We start from the raw sequence: 21,458 nt of genomic DNA, 5'->3' as shown, positions 1-21,458 counted from the left end.
TCGGCTCTGTCTGTGCTTGCAGCGAGACAGGCCTTATAAATGAGTATGTCTGTGGAAAAAGCTGAAAGGTTATGGCTATGAACAAAGAGGTTTGCAGATGAATAATCAGTACACATAGCGTGCGCTTTTCGTCTAAATGCAAATTACTGTTTTATGTGCTGTACATTGAACACTTTGGTCCCCGATGAAAGACGTACAGAGCGACACTTTGCAACTTGCGTGAAGGCCTATCTTGACAGCATTAATGAGACGCTACACACTGACATCATTGTATAATTGGAACAAACCCAAAGGGATACAAGTAGTGGTACTGATGATGCGGATCACAAATTTAAGTGGCAGCTAAAAGGCGCCCGTTGAGGTCCACACACTGACGCTTGACAACATCACAGACAGGCAGCCGACGATGATGATATCCTGTAGCATGCTGACATCTTCGACGCCGCTCTTGACGCGCCTCCGGTGGGTGCATGATGTTGTGTCAGTTACAGCACGTAGTTATCCACAGTCACAATTTTTTTTTCCCGAAAGGAACTAGCTTTACATTTGCACAGTTACACGGAATGGTGGGTGGGGGCGTACGGGTGCTGCAACCGCGCGAAGAGAACAGTACAACCATGGCTCCAGGTGCTAAAGACGTATCTGAAATAACGTCAGGTATAACTTACAGTGGCCAGGGGACTGGAGGACCGAAGATATTTTTTGGGAAAAAAATGGTACAGGGTAAGCACCACTACTGGGTGTACAGAAATACCAATCAGTGCAATATCTTCATCAATATCCGAACCTTGGTTTGCTACTCCGTGATTTGGCTTTTGTCACCTCCTTGGAAAAGGGTTCAATAGTCCATTGACACTGATCAAAGAAGTACCATTACATAGGAATTGTCAGGAGAACAATCAACATACATAGTTGTTTACAACAGGCTCTCCTCCCCAGCATCCAGCATTCATTCCAACGTGCCTGTGCCTTCCATTTAACAATGAGGTATTATTAGATACTAACAATGCCTTTTCTCTCACGCACACAAAACTTTACTACACATCAATGACGCATTGAAAAAGGATCCAGTCTTCCCAATTCAACCATAGAAAAGCATTGCACTTGCTTAAATCCAATCCACCACAGCAGAAGGTCCCTCCCCGGTGTGCTGTGCCGTGCCGTGTGCCCACATTTAAGTGTCTTAGTCCTTGCTTTTGCATGGTTGAATTTGGTCCAGTGTTTGAAGATGTCCATGAACGAAACAGTCCGAAAGACACTGCAGGCTCTTTAAGGCTACGTCTCCCCAGTGCTTCTCCATCCAAAGACATCGTGGTGTGGCAATGCCCGGGCACCGCGGTGCAGCGGCCTTCCTTGGTTAAAGACTAGCTGTTCAAAAAAAAAGTTGAAGCAAGGGAAGATGGGTGTTCTTCATGGCATCACCTGGGAAAATAAAAATGCAGAAAAACGACAAAATTAACCCAAACAGAAATAAGGACCAGATAACGTAGTTGTAAATACTGGTAGCTGTCTTAAAAGAGGAAAGAAGACATTGACCCTATAGGCGTTTTCATTATCTGAAGCATCAACTCTGTCTTCTATGTGTATCACTAATTTGACAGGCCTAATCCTGTAAGTATGGACTAAGCATAACCTACCACCTATGTCAATGACATTTGCGCCCTTCGAACAACCTTTAATAAAATAATTGAGCAAAGATGTCAACTTTTTGCAATCTTCAAGAAACGATAACAATTCAAAAGTTAAATTTTATTCAGTTGTATATTTTGTTGTAATAACCAATACACTAATGTATTAATAGGTTATATGATTTAAAAAAAAACATACCTCTTATGAAGTGTTCAGACTCCCCCTGATTGGTATGACGTTCATTCCTCCCCATGGTGTTTTTTTTTGCGTAGTTTTATGCTGCCAATTTTTGGTCGAAAATCTCATCGAACAATATGGAGGGGTCTGAGTTGGGGGGGGTTAGGTATTAAATAACTGTCAAGGGTGGTTTGGGGGAACCCCCTACATTTAAAAACAAATCTTTTGATGAGTTTTTTGGGACAAAAATCAGGGGCCAAAAACGCAGCGACAAAAAAACCTGGTGATGGAATGACAGTGAACCATTTACCGCTGCTTATTCAAATACAGATGTTTCAGGGTGAACTGGTTATTTGAAATGATATGGGTATTGGACACACTGGCAATGTGGGCCTCAGATATCCAAAACAAACATCAATCACACTAGTTCATATTAGTACCAGGTAGGTGAAATGCAATTTTTTTCTTTTTCCATCAGCATTCTTAACATTTGTAGGCATATTTGAAAAATTGCCTTGTTTTTAGTTTTTGGTGCAAGCGTAATCTCGCAGTATTTCATGAGCGTGCTTCCTGAAGCGGTCTTTAGTGCTACTCTTGTGGCCCACACATTTTGTCTCTCTCCGTTTGATGCCCAATAGTGCCTCACTGAAATATTTCAGAAGTGAGGCGCATTGTTCTACTACTATAGAAAAGCATTCCTCAAAGATGTCCCTGAAATGGAGGATGCTGCGTCCCCAATGCAGCGTTTCCTGGTCCTATGTTCTTAGATTACAGTTTTTTTTGCAGAGATGTTTGCCAAACATTTGTGGCCGAAAAAAAACTCATCAAAATGTTCTTTTTTGGGGGGGTTTCCCCAATCCTCGGTCCCTATTATACAGTCCCTATTCCCCACTGTTATAAATAGAAAGATGTATAATGGTCGGGTTTAAGCATCCACACACAGACCAGCTGTGGAGGCATAGAGTTATCCAGGACATCTTATTGTACATATATACAAATGTACATTTACCAGTTTCTCTTGTGTGTATATATATATAGTAGCACAGAAGACGGGACATAATTCAGAGTAGACCCACCAGCCATCCTTGCATACCCAGCTCAGGCCACCAACTGACATTCATAGAACATTCACTCACAGACTCACTCAGCATTCTCCTGAGCTGCTCATCATTCATGCATTGACATTCTAGGGGCGAGTGACAATACAAGGCAACATCAATACATAACACCAACACCCCATATATCCCCTTACCCACCCTCTCGCATATTTTTCTTTGATTTCTTTGGGCCAAAGATATTCGGCAAAAACTGTAGGAAAAAAGCCTGGCGATGTAGCGTCGTCATACCACCTTTCCTAGAGCGGGCTTCGAGAACTCGGGGATCAGGTCACTTGATTAAGCAGCTTATTTTCTTAATATAGAAAGCGAATAACAAAAGCAGACACTTGGCAGGTGGAAAGATTTTGAAGATGTAAGCCACCAGAAGAAATAGCACACTTATATATTGAGGTACCCTATACCCTTGCTTTTCCTTAGATCTTAATGAGAAATACCTGAGTGAGCATTGCTGCTGAGCTGCTCTGGACACTATTGGAGCAAATCGTATCTTTGCGTGTGTAGAAAAGAGCTTCCGTTTCTGATAACAGGATTGGGCTCCTACCTAAAAGTGCAGACGTTTCGTATAGTGGAATTATTGGCCACCGCGCCACAACGTTATTCATTGCAATTCTGCACAGTTAATTCCAATCTTTCTCCCTGGTCTCCTATGGATATGGTCAGCTAGTTTGTCTTGGGTATTGCAGTAGGTTTTGCAATATTCTTATGTAGTGGTCTTTTTTTACAAATAACTGACCATGTTCTTTGAGATCAGTTTTATTATATGTAAGATGGATTTAAGTGGTTACGAACTGGTTGGTTTCGGCCTTGTTTCTCCTAACAGCCAGTGTGATCCCTAGGCTTCCTTAGGGACAGGCAGATTATGATTAACAACTAACCTCTTCCAATTGGATTGATGACTAAGATGCTCTCTGTCTAACTGCAAGAGACCGGAGGTACTTCATTTACCGACCACTTATAAACAGCCCTCCAACGAACTGGTACTTAAACAATACAGTATGTTTATAAGGTCACTTGCTTCCCCACTGCCGTTTTTTGGTTATTCTCTTTTTACTGTAAGAGGATTCAATTCAGCACTACAGCCAAGTTAACGCCTAGTCTATGATACTGAATGAAAACCAAGGAATGGAAGGAAGCACACAGTTCTCAGAAATGCAATCAACTGTAATTCAGTTCACCCCAGCAAGCTTAAACAACAGAAAACAGATAGGAGTTTTGAAATCACAGGCCCAAACTGCTTTGATATGTGCTGGCAATGAATGAGAAATATGCTAAATTTGCTTTTAATTCCCCTTTAGAGGTTCAGGATGAGTGGTATCTAGTTAATATTAGTCCAGGCTCACACTAGCAATGATGCCGGAATGATTATCAGGTCAAACGAATTTCTAGCAAATGGAAATCAGCATCAGCAGTTTTTTTACATGTGAAGAGATTGCAAATCGCGGCAAAATTCGCGGGTGCGTGTTCCGCGATTGCGGTAAAACTATAAGGGGTAGGGATGTGGTTCTAGGTTCCTAGGAAAGCCTGGGATCTCAGCTTCCAAATAAAAGTTATTGCAAGTCTCTAACCCAAACGGTTGCGGAGATATGAGCAATTTAGTAAAGGTCGTTTTTGGTTTTGTAAATTTTAAACGCACACTTTTTCAAAATGACAAGTGACAAATTTTTGCAGCTAGAATGACAGGTGACAGCTAGGAGGCAGTTCTACTTGGGTTAAATAAATTGAATTAGATGAATTCAACTAAGAGATGTGTTCTGAGTTTGCTAAGTACTCACAAGAGATTTTGAACAGGAAAGCGACTTGTCACGATCTGGTCAACAGTCTGGTCAGGTCTTTCCGGGTTCTGCTCACAGTGCCTGGTCTGGTCTCTCTGCTAGGCACAGCACTGCTTTCTCTCTGGGTTCTGCTCACAGCTAGGCACAGCACTGCTTTCCCTCTGGTCTGGGTTTTGAAGTCTCTAGTTTGGCTTTCAGGAGGTTGATGAATTTGAAGTCTGGATCTCGGGATGTTGTCTGGTCCAGCAAAGTGCGCTGCAGCAAATGGAATTTTAGGTCCCTACCTAAGTTTCAGTGGTCCATTTATATGTTCTCCAAGTGGGTGTGTGTGTCGCATCACTAGCCTTGCCCCTCTCCACTTTCCATTGGTCCAGCTTTCATCCCTTACTTGATTGGGGGAATGAAATGAAGTGTCATCATGATGAGGTCTGTTTATGATACAGAGAACCCACCCCTTTCAACTTTATACACAATCTATATCTGACCTAAAAACATATTTGCACAGGTACACATTTGATTAAAATCACATATACATGGTGTGGCTGAATTTAGCCATGTCTCTGTCCAAATGTGTTCATCCTCGGAGCTTGCATTCAAAAACGGCCACTTCTAGCACTTATTCATGTGCTGCACAACATTGGATCTTCATTAAATTTTACACAACTGTTCCTCACATATCTACCCACATACCAATGCATTTTCGTTTGTCTAGCTGAAACAGGGAGTCTGTAATATTAATAAACAATGGGGTTTTGCCCCAGAACATCACTCAAATTCGAGTTTGGCCTTGAATGAAAGGTACATTTTCTTAATTAAAGCTCTCAAAGTTATACATTTCTGTCATTTGATTACAAAGAGTTATCAGTGTTTTTGTAAAATATATATTTTCTTTTCAATTCAATCCTCAGAGTGTTGAGGTCCGCCTCCAAGACTTGGGTGGGTCAGTCCTCTGGGCAGGCAGGGCTTTGTTGACATTAAACAGTTCAGAATTAACATATTCCTTTCAGAGGAAAGGGTCCTTTGTGTGGTCTCTGGGAAGCTCCCAGCCAGTCTGCCTTCTATCAATCAAGAGGTCATGTGAGATTCTAACTCCTGGTGTGAAGCTTCTGGAGGTGAGAGGGTTTCCCAGGCTTCAGGCCTCTGGGAACAGCATGTGGCTAATTTTTTAATTAAAATGCAGCCTTTGAAGTCAGCTGAGTCAAATCCCTTTGTACAGCAACTGCACTCAGTTCTCCAGTCAGAGTTTAGACCGCTAGTGCCGCCTAGAGGATTTTGTTGGCACTGCATGCAACTTTGGGATTTTCTTGGATTAATGCATTCTAAACACACACAAAAAGGGTTGAATCTTTAAAGTGGTCCAATGAGTCACGATTTCAGCAACTTTTTGACATCAGTAAAAGTGGATTTTGTCAACAAAGACCTTTCTTTACACTGGTGGGTGGCAAGTTAGGTAACCATTTTGGTGTGCGCACAACTGCGCAGCTGTCCTGGATTCTGGGATGAAATGATGGGCGGCGACAGCGCATCCCCATCTTTACCCACTCCAATTATTTATTTTTGTTCTGGGGCAAAATGATGGGCAGCGACAGCTTAATCCCCATATTTACCCCGTCTAATGATTCCACATGGGTCAAAACAATGGTTTCAGACTACTGTGCGGGTAGTCCAATGGTGGTTTTAGGCAGCGTCCTTCTGTGCCCATAACATCGGCAAAAATGGGTGGCAGCCTATTCTTCCTGCATTTCCCGGTGCATTTTCTGGGAAGCTCTGGTCATCATGATGTTTTCATGTCAGTACTGCACAGTTTTGAGGTAGGGCTAGGATGCATGGGTAAATACATCCCACAAGCCCCCCTCTTGCGATGGCCATCCTATTTCACGAATGGGACTCGCAAGATCTGGGATGTTTCCTCATCTTCTTCCAATAGATGGCATAGTTCAGCATCTTTTCCTCCATCCGGTACTGATCGATCGGTTCTCCTCGCCGGTCCTGATGGGAATATTGGGCGGTACCCCGAGCCCGTTGCGTCTCAGCTCCCGGTCTCCGGATCGTCCTCCTTGGCCCGTCTCAAGGTTTTCTTTCTCCTAGGACGACAAAGGAAGAGCGGCAATACCTACTCATAGACGTTTTTCCACCACTGTTGAGATGGTGGGACAGCATATGCATTTCATCATGACAAAACATTACATTCTTATTTTGATAAAGAAAACAGTATAACTAAGAGACAGTTTCATGCAAATCACAATATTTTAGAGACTAGATGTGGTATGTTTTATGATTGGAACTGAATTAGTCTGATACAGTACCCGCTAGGATTCCAGAGGATTCCTCCAGTTGTTGCAGAGTGTGCCTGGGATGGCAACACTTCAACTGGTTTATGTGGACCCACTTGTCTTCCCCCTCTGCCGAACCACCTTTGGGGATGCGGATCTTGTAGGCCACCGGAGAGATCTTATCGACGATCTCAAAGGGTCCCTTCCATGTAGGCAAAAATTTGCGCTGCTTGGCCTGGTTCCTTTGGAAGTTGTATAGATAGACCCGGTCTCCCACCTGATATTCCTTCCTGGAAGTTTTCAGGTCATAATGGGTCTTCATGCTATCAGTCGATCTTTCTAGATTCCGCTGAGCATAAGCAAAAGCATGTTGGAGGTGTTTCCTTAAATTCTCTACATACTCATGAGTAGTGGAGGCATTTATCAGTGTCTGCTCTTGGGTCCTGTAGAGCAAATGCTGCGGAAGCACCATCTTGCGCCCAGTCATCAACTCAAATGGTGACATTTTGGTTGCAGATGAAGGGGTAGATCTGATGGCCATTAGGACCAGAGGTAATCGGATATCCCAACTTGGCCCAGAATCTGCCACAAACTTCTTTAATATGCTCACAATTGTCCGGTTATATCTCTCTACTGCCCCAGAAGAAGCTGGTCTGTAAGCAATATGCAGCTTTCTCTTGACCCCCAGTATCTCCCACATCTTTGTCATTACTTCACTGGTGAAGTGGCTACCTCTGTCTGACTCAATCCTTTGAGGTAGACCAAAACGGGAAAAGATGTGGTTAATCATCAAGGCAGCTGCAGTTTCTGCCTTGCAATTTGGGGCTGGGAGACATTCCACCCACTTGGTAAACAAGCATGTCACAGTCAACATGTACTTATTCCCCCTAGCCGAGCGAATCACAGGGCCTACAAAGTCGATTTGTAAATCTGACCATGGCAGTGTCATTCCCCTCTTTTGTAAAGGCGCCCGGTGCGTGAGTGATGTCGGCTGAAATTGTGCACACACAAGACAACCCTTCAAGTACTGGTCGAGGTCCTGCCCCATGTGTGGCCAGTATGCAACCTCTCTTAAGATTTCCAATGTTGTGTGAAACCCCCTATGACCGGCGGTGGCCGCATCATGGGCGTGACTTAACATCAGGCTTCGGAATGAGGTAGGAACCACCCACTGATCATGGCCAGCTTTGGATTTCCTTACCAACAAACCGTCTTGGATCCGGAACATTTTTGGACATTTCATCAACACTCTTAGGTCCTCTTTCCCAATGTAATCGGTATCCGTCAGGGGAAAGTTCTCAGGGTCCTCAAGGTGCTGGTAAAATTTACCAATTATTGGATCCCCCTTCTGAGCAGTAATCAAATCAGCATCAGGGGTCTCCTTACTCCATTGTGCAATTGAGAGGTCGTTGTGAGCATTTGTCTGGGACCTAGTGATAGCAGTGACCTGGATTTCCCCCAACAGGGACTCAATCTCAATTAGATCCCCTTGGATGGCCCCGGTTTTGGCCAGCTGATCAGCTAAGTCATTTCCAGTTTTGTCTGGTCCCTCTACTTTGGAATGACCCTTGATCTTTTTCCAATAGATGGTCATCTCATTCGAGGTGACCAGATCATCAATGTTTTGGATCAACTTCCCATGTTTCAAGGGTTTGTTGTTAGCACATAACATGCCTCTGGTTTTCCAATTAACCAGGTGCTCCACGAACCCGTTCCGTACATAATCCGAATCTGTGATTATGACCAGTTCGTGGAGTTGATGCTGGACAGCAGTGAGGATGGCCTGATGCACAGCCATCAATTCTGCCACCTGACTACTTCGGGGACCAATTTTGTATCCAGCGGAGGGTCCTGGGGACTCATTCACCCATGCATTCCCTACGCCAGCCACCAGTTCTTTCTCCCCGTTGTTGTCAACATGGTAAGAGCATCCATCCACATACACAGTGGGCATTCCCTCACACTTGTCTTCTTCAAAGACTTTGTGGGGGGAATTAAGGTATGCCTCCATGTTGTCCTTTATTTTTAGACTTTCGTCCTCGAGACAGTTTTCTCTGGCACAATCATGCAAGTCAGCCAGACCTTGCGCGAGTGGACTCTTCTTGTTTTGGCCATATCTGACCTCCACAGGAAAGCCTTGCATTGACAGAATCCAGGAAGTAATTCGGGAATTACTCACATTTCCGGCCCGGATTCTGTCACTTTGGAGATATTGCAGAGGCTGGTGTGGAGTCTCCACTATGATGTGTTCCCCCTGGATAAACGGGCGGTAATTCTTCAATGCCCACACCGTTGCCAGGAGTGCCTTCTCACAATCGTTGAATTTTTCCTCCACAGAGGATAAAGTTTTGCTCGCATAGGAGATTACTTTATTGACCTTGTCATGCTTTTGATATAATACTGCCGTCAAGCACGTATTAGAGAACCCCGTCTCCAGGAAGAACTCCTTGTTTCTGACAGGGTAAGCTAGGCAAGGCGCTTGTGAGAGGCTTCTTTTGAGTTGTTTTACTGCCTCGGCTTGTTCTGGACCCCATTCCCACTTGACCCCCCCCTTCAGGAGATGAATCAGGGGTCTGGTGATCTCTGCGTAGCCCTCAATGAACTTTCTGCTGTAATTAGTCAGTCCAAGGAGGCTCCTTAGTTCCCGCAGAGTTGTGGGGTCTTTCAGTTTCTGAAGTGCTTCCACTTTCTTTTCCTGGGGACAGAGACCCTGAGGAGTAATCTCATGCCCCAAGAAATTAACACGGGTTCTACACCACTGTGCTTTCTGAAAGGAAAGTTTTGCTCCGGCGGCCCTCAACTGTGTCAGAACATAACGGATCTCTGCTATGTGTTCCTCCACAGATGAACTTTTGATGAGGACATCATCTACATAAGCCAGGTTACCCCTCGTACCCAGGTCGGGCATGGCCTTATGTAGGAAAATATTGAACTCATTACCGGAGTTAAGGTATCCGAAGGGAGTCCGGGTCCATGTGTACTGCTGGCCCCCAAAGGTAAAAGCCAGCTTGTATTGGTCCTCCCTACTGACAGGCACGGTCCAGTATCCATTGGTCAGGTCTATTGCAGTGAATACCTGTGACCCCTGGATCTGGGCCAGCCCTTGGTCAATGTAGGGCAGAGGCCATCGGGAAGTATGGACCCGTTTGTTGAGCTCCCTGAGGTCGGCGCAGAGTCTCCACTGGCCGTTTGGCTTCAATATTCCCAGCACCGGATTATTGAAGGTGCTGTGGACTGGACGGATTATTCCCCGGGACTCAAGGTTCTTAATTATTTCAGTAAGGGACTCCATTGATGCGAGAGGCAAGCGATATTGCTTCACAAACACAGGAGTCATGCCAGGGTCCGTGGGGATTGTTGTGGTGTGGATGTCGGTGCGACCACAGTCATATGAGTCTACCGCAAAGAGATCTTGGAAATCCAAGAAAACTTGTTTCAACTTTTGCTTTTGTTCCAGAGTCACACAGGCATCAGCTAGGTTGACTCTCTCTTCCACCATCTGCCTGAAGCCTGGAAAGACTTCTGGTTTGGCTATCTCCGCGGCCTCCTCCAGCTGGGTGGAGAAGTCCCTGGTCAGAGTGCTGATTTGGACCGGAGGCTTCAGGTGGGAAAGGCAGCCCTCATGGACTTGGAAAATCACCTCATCCCTCCTGAAGTCACACGTCACATCTTCCTTACCATAGGGGCAGGAAGTGTACACCAGGAAGTTCCCCCCATGCCGGGTGAAAATCCTGTCTGGTGTTGTATTGTCCTCACTGTCACTGTCAACACAGTCCTTGGGGATTGGTCCTAACAGTTCATTTACAAGATCAATGGAGAAATGTCGGTCATCAACCGCCATTCCAATAATGGTGCCTGCGGCTAGAGTAATACTCTTTAAGTCGCTGTTATCCACCTCTATTAGAATGGTGTCATGTTCTATGTTGACTAATGGAGTCGGGTTTACCCCCAACCCTTGCTGTTGGAGAGAAGCATTTGGATGTATGTAAGCATCAGGGTTTTTCAACTCTTGTCCCCTTTTAACTTTCACTTCCAGGGAGAATTGTCGGGTCCTTTCTGGGATGGTGACTTCCTCTTTAACCTGAATTTCAACCGCATAAGGTAGCAATTGAGCTGACCTAAATGCTTTTTCTGGATCATCAAAGCCCATGGGATTATCCGCTAATCGGGACCAAGCTTTGAAGTTTATTAGGTCCAAACTAATGGCAAAGCGATTGAGAATGTCACTGCCTAAGTAAAAGGCGGCAGGGACGTCTCGCACGACCCAACAATTATGGACTATGCTCTTGTTGCCAATGGAGATTTTGAGCATACACCTGCTTGGCAGGAGATGTTTTGAATTGGGTGCTTCCAGGTCCATTTCCCATTTGTCTATCAGTTTGAAGGTGGGAATGGTTGGATCTTTTGGGAGTTGGCGGAACATGGCTTCGCTGATGAAGCTCTTACCGTTGTTCACACACACTCGAGCGAGAACAGAGTCCTTCCCATCATTTAACTGAACAGGGATGAACAACTGCTCTCCAATTTGCTGAACATCAGTCAGGCTTTGAGCTGATTTCACATCTTCCTGGACTATAGGAGTGGGAGTTTCTGATTGTGGATTGGTATAGAATTTCAGAGTGTTTCCTTCCAGCATGGAATACCACTTTAGACTGGAAGGAAGGTTGATTTTCAGAAATAGAGAGGACCCCCCATCACCAGTCTGTTGTCCTACTGCTATTACTGTCACGTCTGGAATTTGGTTGTTCTGGAAGTGAAATTCTACTTGGTCAGATTTTTGTTCAACCATGTGGCATGTGCCGTTTAAACTAACATGGTTGACACTCTGTTTTAATTTTATGGGTCGGCTAGTCTGAGTCCAGAGGACCTTGTTTACGCAATCTATTAGGGGTGACAACCTTCTCAGGAGGTCATTCCCTAGTAAACAAGGGGTGCCCTCTGGGGTCACAACTATGACCGGGTGTTTCAACTTATGTCGCCCGATCTTAATGTCCAAGTCTGCCGTCCCCTCGACGGGAATTTCCTTCCCGTCAAAGTTCTGCAGTTGTCCAGGAAGAGAGGTGAGAGGAATTTGGTAATTCTCTCCCCTTCCTGCATTCAGTTCGTCAAAGGCCCTTCTGGACAGAAGGGTAGCTTGAGATCCAGTGTCCACCAGTGCTGAGATTGTACCCTGCCCCTGTACTTGTACCGGGGCATAATATCTTCCCTCCTTCTCCTCAAGGGGGCACAGATAATGTACATTTTTGGACAACTGGTGGGCTAATTTTCTGGTTTTGGACATCGCTAGCGAAGAGATTTGGGCAGAATCTTGTGGAGAGCCTTGGGAATCTGGAAGAAAAATTTTGCAACTGGAGATCAGAGCCATTGTGGGTTCCCCTGGCTCCATTTCTGGGCCGCCCCCCCCTTTTTGGAGGCAATCCCCAGGATGGGTTTGAACCAGGGGATTTTCTTGCTGTTGGTTCTGGGATGAGATGGTGGGCGGCGGTAGCTCACTCTCCACATCTCCCCAGTCATGATTTGCATCCCTAGGGACCCATTTTTCTTTGGGAGGAGTTCCCCCCTCTCTGAAGGAGAAAATCCTTTTCCCAGGATCCTCTGAGGATCCCTCTCCCTCAAATTGGAAGATCTGTACCTCCTCCTCAAACTGAGTCTGTTTGGGTCTTTTGTTTCTCCTACCCCCCCTCTGCTCCTTAGGAGGCAGACTTTCAGGGGCAAGAGATTTTGTTTCCGGTTCCTGGGTTTCCAGGGGCTGTTTACAAGTGAGGAAGGAAGCTTCCTCCAAGGCTTTACACCCCCCTTCCCTTTGTGCCTCCTCCCTGGGAACCGGTGATTTATCGGGGTGCTGCCCCCGTCATTGTTCTGGAGCACCAGGTCCAGAGTTGGGTGCGTTCTGCGCTGGCACGCCGATCTGAGGGTTCTGCTGCGCCCTCAGTATATGACCCATATCCCGCGCCATGTTTTGAACCTGGCGCTCTAACTGGGAAACCCGCTCAGGCTGATACGGGGCCCTGTTTTCTCCCCTGGGCTGATCCCGGGAAGGGTAGCTATCCCTCCTTTGGTAATACCCCGGGTTGGGAAGATTTTGGTACCCCTCCACCCTTGGCCTCCCCTCTCCCGGATTCAGTGGTCTGGGCTCAGGGAATTGAGGAAAGAAGGATGGATGATTTTGGGGTTGGAAGTCGGGTGGATATCTGGGGAAAAAGTTCTGCCCAGGGTTTGGTACATTTCTGCCCTCCTGTGGGAAGTTTGGAGGGAAGTTCCCTGGGTTTGGTGCTTGGCTGGATCCCCCCCCTTGGGCTGGAGGAGTCCACACATAACCCAGGATGGGTCTGTTACCTTTGTAGCGAGGACTTACATAGTCAGGAGAGCGAGGGACCCCATTTGTGGGGCTGCCTCCCTGGCTCCCTGTCTGTGACTGGCCCGAGGACCTTCTGGGCCTAGCATTATTCGGTGCAGGTAGGTTTTTAGGCCCCCCCATCTCCAAATCCAAAACGGGGGTGACCTTTACCTCTGCCACCTTGGCAGCAGCAGGGGTGCTGTTGGCTTTGGGGTTTTTCTGGGCATTGCTTTTATTTTCTATGGGCTTCTGCACCTCATAGATGCGGGTAGCCTGTTCAATGACCCAGTCTAAAGATCTTTTCTCGTGAAAATCCCTCACGAGCTGGGTCATGATATATTTGGGCAAGGCATGGAAAAACGTGTTGATAAAATCACGGCTATCCGTGCGCACCCTTCTTGTGGTCTGTGCAAAAGCCCGCTTTAACTCCTGCACAAATTCTTGTGGGGCCTGATCCTCCCCACATTGCAAATTGTAGGCTGCCTTGCGAGCCTCTTGAGGATTTCTGTGAACAGAAAAATGTTTCAGGATGGCCGCCTTATAGGTGGACCATCTTAAATGATTTTGGTCCTCCAGCCCCGCAAAGAAACTGGAGTATTCCGGGGAGAAGGTCCACTTTACGTATTGAATGCAGCTTTGGCTGTCCTTCAAATGGAAAGTCTCCATCATTTGTTCAAACAACTCTAAGTGCTCCCAAACAGAATACTTAGAGTTCTTATGGTAAGGCGTGATGACGCTCCTGATCGCCTTAATCTGCTTTAAGGGGTCCTTAAGCAAGGCCCTTTTTGCCTTATTGGCCTTTTTGGTTCGGGTAACCCTTGTCCATTCTTCGTCGGACTCAGAGGCACTGCTCCCAGAGGTTCCCGTCTGTTCTTCCAGGTTTTCCCGGATTCTGCGAGCCTGGGAATGGCTGGCAGAATGTGGGGACCTGGTCTCCTGTGTCCTGCGCAGTTCAGAGGAGTCTTCAGATTCCTCCTTGCTGCCAGGATTGGATGGGTACCCCCTCCACTGACCTAACTGGGCAGAGGTTTTCAGGATGCCCTTAATGGGCCTACTCTCCTGGGGTTCCCCACTGAACTGTATTGTACTTGGGTGCCCATACCCGGATGCCCACCCCTCCATTCCTGAGTGGTCCTGGCCTATGAGCCCCATGCTTCTGGCTGGATAGTAATCTGCCATCCCTGTGGCCCTGTGCTCATGTGCGCCAGGGGACATGGGGGTGGCAGAGTTCAGGGACTGGGGAAGATGAAGGCCCCTGGTGTTAGGGCTCCTGCGGTTATGGTCAGGAGTCTCTCTTTCCCAGCGGACCTCATCTCTATCCGCCCCTGCTCCCTGTTGCAATGCAAGAGCCTGCATTTGTGCTTTCAGTTCCTCTGTTAAGGCCTTACTCGACTCTATCAGTTTCTCCTGCATCGCTACCTGCTGTTGGAGCCTATCATTGTGTTGGCAGAGGGCCTCATTTTCCCTCTGTGCTTCCTGGTTGGTCCTGGAGAACTGGGCCAGTCTTTGCTGCAGGAGGGTTACCTCCTGGGCAATGTCCCTATTGGCCTGCTCCTTTCTTGCTAGAGCATCCTCCACCCTTCTGGTGTGCTCTACCAAGTTCTGGTTTTCTTTTTGGAGGTCACCCAGTCCCTGGTGGGCCAGGTGATTTTCTTCCATTTTTCTTTTTAAATGGCAGACTTCCTGGCCTATGGCGTCTCTTTCCTGACTAAGAGCCTGCATTTGTGCCGCCAGGTCGTCCCTTTGCCGTTGAAAGGCACCAGCTTTCTGGCGCTCCTCATCAAACTCTGCCTGGGTATCCAGGTCTTTCAGAATTAGTTTGTTGCTCTCTGCCTTCACTCTATCTAGGTGGCCTTGCAGGGTGACTACCTGCTCAGCACATACCCTGTTGAAGTCTAGCTGTTGCTCCAGCTTTTTCTGGCTTTGCAGTAGGGAGTCCAAACCTTCTTGGTGTTCCTTCTGCAAGGCCAGAAATCTGGTATCCTGTTCTGACTTTTCCTTTTGCAGTACATCCATATCCTCCTTTATTTTAGTAATGTACAGTCTGCTGTCATTTTCTGACTCCTGGCTCCTCTGCAGCCTCTGCTCAGAAGAGTCCAGATCAGATTGGACCTTCTGTAATTCCATCTGTTGCCTATTTGCCAGATTTTGGCTTTCAGCACATCTATCCTGCATGTCTCCCATATATAGGTACAGGTATGCTGCTATCCTGGCAATCTTATTGTGTTCCTCTTTGGCTTTAGGAGCCATATATAGTTCACTCAGGGCCTCATGTAATGGACCCTGATCTCTCCATAGGTCTGACCCTGTTTCCGTGACCTGTTGCATGATGGCCTGCAACCAGACTGTTTGGTCCTGGTGAGTCCACTCACCTCTCACAAATAACTTATGTAAGAAGTGCTCTCTGGCTATTTTCATGTCTACTAAGGCCGTCATTCTAGAGATTGGTCTCTGTCCTGACTTACAGAAGTTAGTATTTTATTTTTGCAGAACAGAACTTTTCTTGGAGTGTCCCTTTTGAGGAATGCTTCACAGCGTAATGCAGCGTGGTGATCCGACCGGATGTATGTATCCCGTCAGTTAGCACACTGTATTAAGCTGCACAACTGGTAAATCTAACCCAACGTCTCGGCTCGAGCCCCCAATTTGTAAGAGGATTCAATTCAGCACTACAGCCAAGTTAACGCCTAGTCTATGATACTGAATGAAAACCCTTATTGATATATCTTTAGGTCCAGTTCATGCGTTCTGGATGACTACCCTTGTATAACACCCCTCTCTTGGAATCCCCCTGACCCCACTGAGCCAAGAAGTAGTTCTGTTTTGCAAGTTTAAAAGGTTTATTTGATAAATTAAAATATAGATATCACACTTTATAATAAATTAATAATTGAATATCACACTTTATCTGATATGGGAAATATTAACAACGGAGAATCTGGCACTAGCACACTTCTTTATAATGACTAATGAGTGGACATGAAATGAATAAGGTAGCACACTGGTAAATGGTACAACAGAAAAAGGTGGTAAAGAATGCTTTATGTAGTTCAAATGGATATAATGTTGAATAAAAATGCAATACAGAAAATACTCAATATGATTTCAACAGACAATGTAATCACTTTTCTCTGGCAAGCCCTTCCCCCCCTTTTTATGCAATGCAAGGAATGGAAGGAAGCACACAGTTCTCAGAAATGCAATCAACTGTAATTCAGTTCACCCCAGCAAGCTTAAACAACAGAAAACAGATAGGAGTTTTGAAATCACAGGCCCAAACTGCTTTGATATGTGCTGGCAATGAATGAGAAATATGCTAAATTTGCTTTTAATTCCCCTTTAGAGGTTCAGGATGAGTGGTATCTAGTTAATATTAGTCCAGGCTCACACTAGCAATGATGCCGGAATGATTATCAGGTCAAACGAATTTCTAGCAAATGGAAATCAGCATCAGCAGTTTTTTTACATGTGAAGAGATTGCAAATCGCGGCAAAATTCGCGGGTGCGTGTTCCGCGATTGCGGTAAAACTATAAGGGGTAGGGATGTGGTTCTAGGTTCCTAGGAAAGCCTGGGATCTCAGCTTCCAAATAAAAGTTATTGCAAGTCTCTAACCCAAACGGTTGCGGAGATATGAGCAATTTAGTAAAGGTCGTTTTTGGTTTTGTAAATTTTAAACGCACACTTTTTCAAAATGACAAGTGACAAATTTTTGCAGCTAGAATGACAGGTGACAGCTAGGAGGCAGTTCTACTTGGGTTAAATAAATTGAATTAGATGAATTCAACTAAGAGATGTGTTCTGAGTTTGCTAAGTACTCACAAGAGATTTTGAACAGGAAAGCGACTTGTCACGATCTGGTCAACAGTCTGGTCAGGTCTTTCCGGGTTCTGCTCACAGTGCCTGGTCTGGTCTCTCTGCTAGGCACAGCACTGCTTTCTCTCTGGGTTCTGCTCACAGCTAGGCACAGCACTGCTTTCCCTCTGGTCTGGGTTTTGAAGTCTCTAGTTTGGCTTTCAGGAGGTTGATGAATTTGAAGTCTGGATCTCGGGATGTTGTCTGGTCCAGCAAAGTGCGCTGCAGCAAATGGAATTTTAGGTCCCTACCTAAGTTTCAGTGGTCCATTTATATGTTCTCCAAGTGGGTGTGTGTGTCGCATCACTAGCCTTGCCCCTCTCCACTTTCCATTGGTCCAGCTTTCATCCCTTACTTGATTGGGGGAATGAAATGAAGTGTCATCGTGATGAGGTCTGTTTATGATACAGAGAACCCACCCCTTTCAACTTTATACACAATCTATATCTGACCTAAAAACATATTTGCACAGGTACACATTTGATTAAAATCACATATACATGGTGTGGCTGAATTTAGCCATGTCTCTGTCCAAATGTGTTCATCCTCGGAGCTTGCATTCAAAAACGGCCACTTCTAGCACTTATTCATGTGCTGCACAACATTGGATCTTCATTAAATTTTACACAACTGTTCCTCACATATCTACCCACATACCAATGCATTTTCGTTTGTCTAGCTGAAACAGGGAGTCTGTAATATTAATAAACAATGGGGTTTTGCCCCAGAACATCACTCAAATTCGAGTTTGGCCTTGAATGAAAGGTACATTTTCTTAATTAAAGCTCTCAAAGTTATACATTTCTGTCATTTGATTACAAAGAGTTATCAGTGTTTTTGTAAAATATATATTTTCTTTTCAATTCAATCCTCAGAGTGTTGAGGTCCGCCTCCAAGACTTGGGTGGGTCAGTCCTCTGGGCAGGCAGGGCTTTGTTGACATTAAACAGTTCAGAATTAACATATTCCTTTCAGAGGAAAGGGTCCTTTGTGTGGTCTCTGGGAAGCTCCCAGCCAGTCTGCCTTCTATCAATCAAGAGGTCATGTGAGATTCTAACTCCTGGTGTGAAGCTTCTGGAGGTGAGAGGGTTTCCCAGGCTTCAGGCCTCTGGGAACAGCATGTGGCTAATTTTTTAATTAAAATGCAGCCTTTGAAGTCAGCTGAGTCAAATCCCTTTGTACAGCAACTGCACTCAGTTCTCCAGTCAGAGTTTAGACCGCTAGTGCCGCCTAGAGGATTTTGTTGGCACTGCATGCAACTTTGGGATTTTCTTGGATTAATGCATTCTAAACACACACAAAAAGGGTTGAATCTTTAAAGTGGTCCAATGAGTCACGATTTCAGCAACTTTTTGACATCAGTAAAAGTGGATTTTGTCAACAAAGACCTTTCTTTACACTGGTGGGTGGCAAGTTAGGTAACCATTTTGGTGTGCGCACAACTGCGCAGCTGTCCTGGATTCTGGGATGAAATGATGGGCGGCGACAGCGCATCCCCATCTTTACCCACTCCAATTATTTATTTTTGTTCTGGGGCAAAATGATGGGCAGCGACAGCTTAATCCCCATATTTACCCCGTCTAATGATTCCACATGGGTCAAAACAATGGTTTCAGACTACTGTGCGGGTAGTCCAATGGTGGTTTTAGGCAGCGTCCTTCTGTGCCCATAACATCGGCAAAAATGGGTGGCAGCCTATTCTTCCTGCATTTCCCGGTGCATTTTCTGGGAAGCTCTGGTCATCATGATGTTTTCATGTCAGTACTGCACAGTTTTGAGGTAGGGCTAGGATGCATGGGTAAATACATCCCACATTACATATGATTCACAATCGTTGTATTGTCATATACAACACCAATTTGTATCAAAAATAGTCATTTATTATTTTTTAGAACACATTGTTATTAAAACACTTTTTTTCAATTTACTTTTTTATAATTGCACGGGTTCTCCATGCAAAAAAATGTTTACAAACATACATTAATCTAAATGATTTTGAAATTCACAATGCACATCTGATAACATGTAGTAATACAATACAAATTTCATAGGGATCTGAGCATTTGGATTCCCAACGGCCAAATGACCAAAACACCAGTATAACTATTTGGATGAACAACGCCATATCTAGTATTTAGTTGCAAGCAACCCACTAATAAGGGTCCACAATCACATTTGGGCTCACTGCGTCATTGCAGAGCAGTAATATCCATTTGCACATATATCTACCTGGTCCCACCAATAAGGGGCAGTCAGTCCATGGCTGACATGTTTGGCAATTCTCCTTGAGGTGCCATGTCTTTTGCCCTGGTGGTCTTTGCCGTGGCAGTAAAGTGCTTAGTGCAGTTGCCTGAGCACATTTTGCATCCGAGAGGCTCTTGTGTCCCACTGATGCAACACTTTGAAGGGGGGTCCTGCCAATTGTGTTTCCTCCCCCTCGCCCATACCCTGGTCTGCCCAGTCTGCCCTAAAGTCTTCTCTCTCACCAGGAAGGCAGTTTGCCTCCTTTAGCCTCTGCACAACCTGTGCCCCAGTCAGCAACTTCATTATGCCTTCCTCTCATCCCTCATATCCCGCACCACCTCCCCAATTTACCATTCCACATGACGCATTGACTTTCATGTCCCTCGATTCCCTTTTCCGCGCTTACCTTGCCCTCTATGCCTCTCTTCTGTTTAATGAACATGCATGGTGAAGACCCGCAGTACCCCAGCGGCACAGTAAAGCCAAAAGACCCTCTGAACAAGAGTACGAACAGCTTATGTCCGGTATCTGCTAGACGAACATCCTCCAGATCAGGAGGCACAAACATTGCCCGATTAAGACATTGGGCGGTCAAACGTGGCTATGAGGCAGTCGTCAGCCTGGCAAAAGTGCTGCAGTCTGGACTCCTTACACCACTATGTGGCTGCTGGCAGTGATACGGCAACTGGGGGCTGGCCTTGGAAGCAAGACGACACGGAGCAACACAGGTTCGATCCCCGGGTCCACGCTTCGAAACCGTTGGGCATTAAGCGTGTTATAAATAACATATATCATATATCACTCATCATCCCAGGCATCAGAGATGCTAGAAACATTCCCTCATCTTAGCTGTGCATGCATGGCTGAGCATAGCCAGTCCTGTTGCATTCCACAGTGCCTGACCGGTGGGTGGGTTGGGGTCAGCAGCCAAACCCGAGCAGGCCCTTGCACCCGCAAGCACCCTAATGTCTTCACTAAATTGAGCAGGGGCTTCTGCCCCTCGTTTCGTGAGGGCAAACAGAAGCCATGGTGGAGGCAGAGGGACAACCAGCAGACCTGGCAGTAGCTTTTGCCTGTGATCGGGCAATGCTGGAAGAATGCTGGCAGGGTTGGTGTTTGAAGGCAGATGCCTCCTTCCGACAAGCTCTAAATGGAGGTTCAAAGTGCATGTTCTGGGCTGTAAAGCCATCAGTTTGTGAAGAAGCTCAGGAAATGTGTGTTAGTTGTTATGAAAGAATCCTCTTTACTGTACTTTTCCTTCCATTTCTATGGACCCCCAAACCTTTTGCTTTTATATTTGTATCTGACCTGTTCTTTTCACAGTGAAGTGAAGCCTTAAGCTTCTCTGCACTGGCTTTTCCTCATCTGTTATGGGGAAAATGACATGTCCTTCAGGCTGTCAGTATTGGGAAACACTGTTTCCCTTAGTCTAGTTACTTTGTTACTACATTTAGTAACCTTTTACCACTTGTGGTAGTTTTTATCATTGTGCAATGCATCTTACAATGCAGTACAATGGGGGTACGTTTTTTGTTTTGCTCTAGACTAACACTCAGAGGATTTTTGGTTACTCTAGATGTGCTAAATGGACAAACCAGTGGCAGCAGTGACTTTTTAGCATTTTTTGTGCATTTCATTTTAGCCATACTGCGTTTGGCTACTAGTTGTGTCCAGTGGCGGCTGGTGACTTTGAAAGGTGGTGGGGCAGAACTGTTGCGGGACAAATATGTAAGCGAGCGAGCCCGACCCACGTAAAGCAGAGTGCGTGGTGGTTTGCCCCCCAGGAAATTTTGGGAGTTATGGCTTCCAAAATGTACAATTTACTGCCTAACCAACTAAAAGAATTAGGGTTCCGGTATTAATAATGATACTTTATTATCCATTGGCGACAAAGATAAAGCTAATAGCTGCTGATTATAACGAGACGGCCATCCAGCAGCAGGGAGCTTAAACACTAACTGCCCACTGAAAAGCTCTAAACTCTCCTTTGCCAGCAAGGGGATGATCTGGAGGAACCAGTGTTAGAAGGCAATGAAGTGGTAATACCTCTGTGTCT

The 21,458-nt window shown here is 45.7% G+C and overlaps 1 protein-coding gene across 4 annotated transcripts in view; it reads right to left on the bottom strand.

The window, feature by feature from the left end:
* Window positions 1–257: 257 nt before the first annotated feature.
* PTPRO (protein tyrosine phosphatase receptor type O) overlaps window positions 258–21,458 on the bottom strand; it is a 1,358,825-nt gene continuing 1,337,624 nt past the window's right edge. For 3 of the 4 annotated variants that reach the window (XM_069628366.1, XM_069628368.1, XM_069628369.1), the window contains one exon: window positions 1,287–1,422. The gene's annotated coding sequence lies outside the window, so the exon portion shown is untranslated. Of the gene's footprint in view, window positions 1,423–21,458 lie in introns of all 4 variants that reach the window. The other variant, XM_069628367.1, reaches the window with a different exon arrangement.

This window comes from Ambystoma mexicanum, chromosome 12, assembly GCF_040938575.1.
Source record: "Ambystoma mexicanum isolate Mex_15411 chromosome 12, UKY_AmexF1_1, whole genome shotgun sequence".
Classification (NCBI taxonomy): domain Eukaryota; kingdom Metazoa; phylum Chordata; class Amphibia; order Caudata; family Ambystomatidae; genus Ambystoma; species Ambystoma mexicanum.
Note: the sequence above shows the minus strand (reverse complement) of the source record. Positions and strands in the feature narration are given on the sequence as shown.